This window comes from Montipora foliosa, chromosome 9 (assembly GCF_036669935.1).
Source record: "Montipora foliosa isolate CH-2021 chromosome 9, ASM3666993v2, whole genome shotgun sequence".
NCBI classification, from domain to species: Eukaryota; Metazoa; Cnidaria; class Anthozoa; order Scleractinia; family Acroporidae; genus Montipora; species Montipora foliosa.
The window spans coordinates 850,632-858,131 of NC_090877.1; the positions used below are offsets into that span (position 1 = coordinate 850,632).

The window sequence follows — 7,500 nt, forward strand, 5'->3', positions numbered from 1 at the left end:
GAAACTCACTACTATGGCAAAACTCAGATGCTAAGTTCGCAGGAGACACTCACCTCCTCGGGGATGGTGGTTATCCACTAACAAGGTACTGAAAAAAAAAATTATTTTTTGTAACTTCATTGCAATCAAATGACTTCGCAAACTCCGATTGCATTTTGTCCTCCACTCCTCAAGCCATTTGGCAGTATAATTTTCAACATTGTTTTAGAGTGGAGGGAGAGGGTGGGAAATTCAAAAACCTTTTACTTCTGAAGGAATTCTTAGTAATACTTGAAATTAGTGGGGAAGGGACTAGTATTCTTGGTGGCTGTACTTTTTACATCTATCAATACCAATTTTGTTTTTATGGCAATTAACATCATTCTAATTGTTTTGTTGGTTTGTTTGGTTTATTTTGTCACTATTTGTTAGACTGTTTTTCAGTATTAAGTAACCCTAATAAAAGGGCAAGTGTTCAGTTGATCTCAGGCTCATCAGTGATGTTAAAGTACCATACATGTATGTAGAAAAGATGAATTAATTTTTAATGAGTCTAATATCTGCAAGTTTAGTACATAAATAATGTTATGTCAACTCCCTCGTTTCTACACTTTGTCAACAATGATCTGCAGATCTGTTACTGATGTTTTTTTTTTCATTTCACTCAGATGGCTCATGGTCCCCTACAGAGATAATGGACACTTGACAAGGCAACAGATCAGATTTAATGAAGCTCTGTCAAGCCGGCGCCAAGTAATTGAACGTGCAATTGGGCTTCTAAAAGGGCGATGGCGCAAATTACAGTATCTTAACCTGCTGAGTGTCAAGCGCATGACCATTTTTATCATGGCAGCCTGTGTCTTACACAATTTTTGTCTCATTAATGATGATTTTGATGAGGCGTACTTTCTTTGCGATGATGATGACGATGATGACAGTGATGTTGATCACTCCTTAGGAAGAGTTTGCAGGCAGGCAGAGCAGAAGAGAGCTCATATTACAAATCTGTTGTAACCTGAAACTCAGTTCAGGGAAAATATATTTGTACTTAGTGAATTTTAGCCCAGTCTCCAAGAGAAATTTGCAAATTATTACATAAGAAGAATTTCAGTTTGGACTGCATATCTTTTCAGCAGCATGGACTAAAATTTTCTTCATGTAGTAGCACACATATTTTCAGAGGATTTCTTGAGGAGGCTGGGCTGGAATCTTCGCCTGGGCCAGGTTGTTTGAAAGCCATTTCACGCTAACCCAGGACCGGAGTAGCAATTTTTATTCTGTAAAAATGTTATCCACCACTTACTTTTTGTGTGGTCTGAGATTACTCACGCTCAAAACTGAAGGGCAAAAAATATAAACAGAGCATCTTGCTGACAAACTGCAAAATTGAAATAAAAATTCTTGCTAATCCTGTATTAGCTTAATTGGCCTTTGAACAACCAGGCCCTGGCTAACCAAGCTGAAATTTGAGACCTTTACATCAAGAGAAATTTTGTCCAGGCTGCATTTGTTTTCAACCTGGGTTGAAATTTCAAGCTCAGTTGCCGAAACCAGACTAGAAATTTCAGCTTAGGCTGAAAGGCTGAAAAACCTCATCTAATTGCATCCAAATTTCAGTTTGGGTTGAAACGTGAGCTTGGGCAGGCACATTTGTCATCTATTAAAAAAAACAATGGTGGCGATCTGTCAGATTAAGTCAATGCTGAAAGCAGGACAAACTTGCAATGTAATTGCAACAAAATGTCATCCCAGGCTGAAATTTGCCATGTAATCAGCTCTCATAGTATTGTGGCTCTAGAAATTAATTGAGTGTAATGCTTTATGTAAATATCAGTGCTGCATTTACAACAAGTTCTTAACATGAGAATAGAATGTGCAGAATTTTCTAAATGTATAAAATATTATGAGCTGATATTATAAACTTCCTTACTAATGGCATTTGCTCAATGCCTGTACCTTTGAATAATTCGAGAACTTGTGATGTCCAACGTCACAGAAAATCCTTTAGCACCTTGAGATGCAAACTTTGTACAGCCCTGATCAGCAGCTGAATTTTCTGTCCAGTATCATTACAATGATCAAACGTGCAGGTCATGTTATATTGTAAAAGTGAGTAAGACAAAATGCAAGACACATTGAACCAATACAGTATTAAAAGAGAATTTTAATTCTAATGTGATATTAAGGTTTAACTATTTTCAAAATTTCCATACCATAGTTTGTCACAAAGTACAATGTATCCAAGTTTGTAGCAGAAATTACAGAACTGATTTTTTTGAAATATTAGTTGAAATGTACATTTTGAAGCATTGAAACAAAATAAAAATCAAACATGAGAAATATCATATAATTATTCATACCACTGTTCTTACTGCGGACTTGTATACCCATGTAAAGGTGATAAATTAGCACAAGACTATTTGCAAATTACACCACCAGCACCAATATTCGTGAAAATCTCCGAAAATATTAATGGTGTCAAACTTTTAAAGCATCAATTCAGTCTTCTATAAAATCTGTTCCATAGGTCACACAGTTAACTTTAAAAACGCTAACAATGCTCTCTTGGCTGGGAACATCTCATTTACGCTTACTCATAATTTGTAGTAACTGGTTAAAGAAGCTCTTTCGTTCCTCCTTCGCCTCCTTCATCAACTCCATCTTTTCTCTTTCGTTCTCCTCACGTTGCTCTGCGTAAGACGACACGAATGTCAACATCTCTGCAGCCGAAGATTTTGATTTTCTTTTCCTTTTCCGGCGTTTACAGCCACTTCCAGTGGTTTTTCGTTTTGTTGTACTAGAGCTCTCGGCAGCGGAACATTGGTCTTCATCACCTTCACTTTCCTCGGTGTCTTCGTCCGCAAGGACGTCTGCAGTGCTGCTGCTGCTCTCCAAAGTGAACTTCGGTCGTACATTTGGATTTCCCCCGATACAAGACTCCATTTCATGGAAGTATTTCCAAGTTTTCTTGTCGGCTCCCGTGGTGTTGTTGTGGTCCGTTATCTTCTTGTGGGAAGCTTCAAGCTTGAGCCACTTACGACTACACTGCTCCCCCGTGACCTTCACGTCAGAAATACTATTGAACTCATTGGCAATTCTGTTGAATATGTTCTTCTTGGTAGCTTTCCCTTTTCCGAATTCAAGCCTCTGCTTTTGCCAACAACTGACAAGAAGTTTTACGTGAAAGTCCTCCCATCGTTCAAGCATCGAGTGTGATGGACCTGTGAAAAAACATACAAAATGTTTAAACTGAAGTAGCTTGTTACAGCCGCAATTAGGAATAGTATTAAAAATGTCTAACTGAAATGTACCTTCATCGTAATCTTTTTGGGCGTCTTCTTGCAACCCCACCGTTTTTTCGCCTTCTCTCCTTTCTGCCATTTTTACAACAACATTAATTTTACAGGTAACCTAAGTCAGTGAGCGCCCGCTCACTGACGGACATTGGAAATGGCGGGAAAAATCTCGCCGTCGTGCAAATGGAACGGCATGTTTCCGTTCAGACCGGTTGCAACGAAAAAAGTGGAGCAGCTCCGAAGGTTGTCCGTCTGTTCCGGAAAATTTCTTCTGGAACCCCGCGTTCCATTTGCATTTCAACCGATTGAAACGGAAATTTTGGCTAAATGGAAAGCGCCCCTGGTATACCCTCTGATTGGTCAATTTTGACAGTTTACATCAACACTTTCGTCATCATTTTGATTCACGCGCGGAGCACGAAAGAAAGAGGTCAACTCTGTCGCCGAGTGTCTTAAAGTATTCCCAAACGTACAAGCCCTCAGATTCGAGCAAAAGTTGTGTCTGTTCGACTTTAATAAGTCGAAAAAACGATCCGTTTGCAATGCTTCCAACTGGTTTTGGTAAAAGCATAAATTTTCAGTTACTCCCGCGCGTTGCGAAAGCGCTTCAATGTTGTGATACATCTCTCCACACCGCTTACAATATAGCATCACCGGGTACGATATATAGTTCGCATTTGACACAACTATTATGTCCCATGCACGCCACAATTGTTAGCATTCAACGGCGCTCTCTGAAAACTCTGACGAACGAGAAAAATACAATATTTTGTTATTCTTTCTTATGCAAATACTTGGCTGCGTATTCAAATTCACCAGCTAGGGTCAATTAAATTTCTGCCTTCATCGCCTTCGAAAAAATGAGAGCAAAAAGGAAAAACCACTTTGAAAGAGCGCAAAAATTTGCCGAAAACAGGCTTGTATTTCCGTTGTATGTCTTAAAGCTTTAAAAGATCAAGCGATTTCAGGAAGCGAAGGTGATGGCTACGTGTCTGTATACTGCAAATGCAATTGAACCCATCCACATGAAATATCGATCTTTCACATTCATTATCGGTTGTCCTGTTGCATCAGAGCTGAAGTTTATTGATGAGACCATCTTATCATCTAGGCCAGAAACTTCAATGGTCGGGTTTCTGTTTTCCTTGAAAAAGTCAACAGAGCGTCGGCAACTCGCAGCTTTCGAACTTGTCGTGTCTTTTGGTCGAATTTGCTAAATCTCCCGTCGGTGATTTCCTTGACACTCATTTCCCGGTTGCTTTGACAATGCCTTCGTTCGCTTGTAAAGTTATTTTCCTAAAAGTGCCTTAAATTCTGGCTAACGTACTCGCACAAGTGAGAATTAACGCATCACCTCTGAACAACAATAAAAGAATCGCGCTTGAACTCGCGTGGGACCACACAATGCCGCCCTTTTTCAACAATTTGACATTGACATTTTGACATGCGAAAGGTTATTTGCAAAGTGGGCGGAATGAAGAATTTAAAGAGATGCTTACAGGCTCTCCCGCCTCGCCTCGACCAAAGCCCCCACTCGCTTTTCACACGCAGTTCTTTTCGTTTTCTCCACTATCTGAGAGCCTGGAACAGGCTAGATTGGTACCAATAGACCACCATAATTGGGAAAATAGTGAAAGTCCCCTTAATGAAATGCATATTCACCAACAGAACCATTAGAATGACATTCTTTTCTATTGGTACCAATCCTACCATTGGTACCAATGGACTATCGGAATTGACGAATCGTATCCGTTTGTGTATATTGGACAAAACTAAATTGTGACGCCGATGAACAATAAAGTAGCTGCTATTTCCAAAATGATGGAATTACCTGGTGATACATAACCTTTTCTTGGAGAGTAAATTTTTGACTCAGCATAAACAATGGTAAACCCCGGGGTCAACCTCAAGAGTTTGGGCGATTGTGATCTTTGTTTTTGACTTTACTCATTGTCAAACTCTATAACACTTGACAGAAAAAGAAACTTACGAAAACCCGGTACCTTGGCATCATTTGACACAAAATTAATCACGGCGCCCGCTGAATTCCGGCGATGTCACTTTCGATTTTGCGATTAATTTGTGCAACCAAAAGTACAATAACAAAACTGAACGTAGCAAAAATCTCCTTAAAATGTTTGTCGCTGATCGTAACTTTTTACATTCTATATTCATGGTTCAAAGTTAATGTTGTTTTCATGTCGTAAATATGTTATTCTCGAACGACCGTCTAGGAAACTTCCTTCTGCTCTTTCCAAAAACTGTGTATCAATTTACTTTTGCATCAATATTTGTTTTTGCATAAAGCAAGCTAACAAAATCTGTACCTTGCTGAGTTTGCATTGGTTAGCGTTAATAGTATTTTCGGTCCAATGCTCCTGTTTTACGAAGGGGTATATGTTTGAGGTCACCCATCCAGATACTAACCCCGCTGGATAGCGTTTAACTTTAGTAAACTTTAGTAAACTTTAGTATTACAAAGCTGTCAGACGCTCAGAGGGCACGCTTAAACTTGAGGTGAAAGAAGATGTGAGGGAGTTTGAAAATTATCAACATGTCAGCCCAGAAGCCAATGTTTCTCACTTCCCATTTATTTTCTTCAATCTTTCTGGGTTCAGTACTTTGCTAGTAACCACATGTCTTCTCAGGCTATTTACCCAAGACTTCTATCATGGCACTACAATGATAGACAATACCAAATCAATATTGTGCACTGCTAGAGCTACATATTATGCAAGGACAACTTGAATCTCCTGGAAGACAACACACAGCTCAGTTGACATTTTATATGGAATAAATTGCTGTTTTACTTCACTACCATATGTAAGCAATGCGTGTCTAAAATTTCCAAAGAGGACAGGAATTTCTTCTTTCCGACAAATGATTAATAAATGGTCTTAATGACCCCCCAACTTGAAAAAAAATTGTCTGGAACGGTGCACGTACCACAGGCAACCCAGTGTACCCTCACAGAGGGTCTCGTTAAATTTAAAACAAGAACCCAATTCAAAGATTTTGGCATGAATTAAATGCTTAGGTTCACGCAATAAAAATATATAACTGCTTTAAAATCTGTCGTCTAATTGTTTTTGTCTGTGAGCTATGGTAATAACTGTTAATAGCTTGACTACAATGGATTTTTTGTAGTTTCCAGCACATTTCTGATTTGCTGGAATATGATTTTATAGGAGCAGGATAATTATGTATGTGTTGTGTATTTTCTGTTTCGAATCTACGTATAAACTATGCTGAAACCATTTTTATTTTTGGACACAAAAACCCCATAACATAGCCTTTACATATGCTACGTAAAGGTTCCATTTGACTAGATAAAACATAGCATTTCCTTTCAAAATATATACATGAGGCATATGTATAACATAGCCTTTGAATAAGACTTCTGTATCCAATTTATGTATATCATAACATACCATTTACATAAGGTCGTTAAATAGGATTTACATAGATTACACAGTGTCTGGTTCTACAAGGGAAGGTACAAGACATGACTGCCTGATTACCACTAATGACCAATAACTTTATAGTTAAACAAACTATTCAATGATCTTTGGTAGTTCTTTATACAGACAAGAAAATGATGCCTGTTTTTGTTGTGCATTTGACTGCTTAGAGTAAGAAGCTTAGTAAAGTCACTCCTGATAAATTTAAAAAGTTACCAATGGCTGAATTGCCTTAAAGGAACCAAAAGTTAAAACCATCAAGGAATAAAATTAACGGGTGGGAAAAGGCAGAAGAAAATCATGAAAAACTGGAATATCCTTGAAAAAAGCTGGAAATTGATACATGATCTTCACATCCTTTCATTTAATAGCATGCAGGAATGTCTAGAAAAATCTAGAAAGCAGCATTTGTAACAAGCTGGAAAAAGCTGGAAAAACCTGATTTGATCCCAGATTATGATTTCTGGAATAAAGCTGGCAATTTCTTCCCTAATTAGCATGTTTCATTAACATTCGTTCGTTATTTCAAAAAGAGCGATTCAAACAAGCGACATTTTGGAGTCGTTTTCACTCGCTCGCAAGGCCCCATACCGAAAAAGTCGCCGTCCAGGTAAAATAATTATCGAAACAAAGTAAAACATATTTTTCTAAAAATGGTTTTGGTAGTCCTTTATTGTGACAAATTTTGGCAATTTTCGATTTTTTTTATCTTGCACGGTCTTAGGTGAAAATTGCTGAGAGGCGCTCTTAAATGTTGCTTACAA

General features: G+C 38.2%; 2 long non-coding RNA genes across 3 annotated transcripts in view; one reads left to right on the plus strand and one right to left on the minus strand.

Moving 5' to 3' along the window:
• LOC137969630 (uncharacterized) overlaps window positions 1-7,500 on the plus strand; it is a 159,357-nt gene that overhangs the window by 141,391 nt on the left and 10,466 nt on the right. The gene's annotated exons all lie outside the window — the stretch shown is intronic.
• The window catches only part of LOC137969629 (uncharacterized), an 8,331-nt gene continuing 2,954 nt past the window's right edge, over window positions 2,124-7,500 (minus strand). For both annotated transcript variants that reach the window (XR_011116701.1, XR_011116702.1), the window contains exon 3: window positions 2,124-3,200. This is a non-coding gene — a long non-coding RNA (uncharacterized lncRNA). The remainder of the gene's footprint in view (window positions 3,201-7,500) is intronic.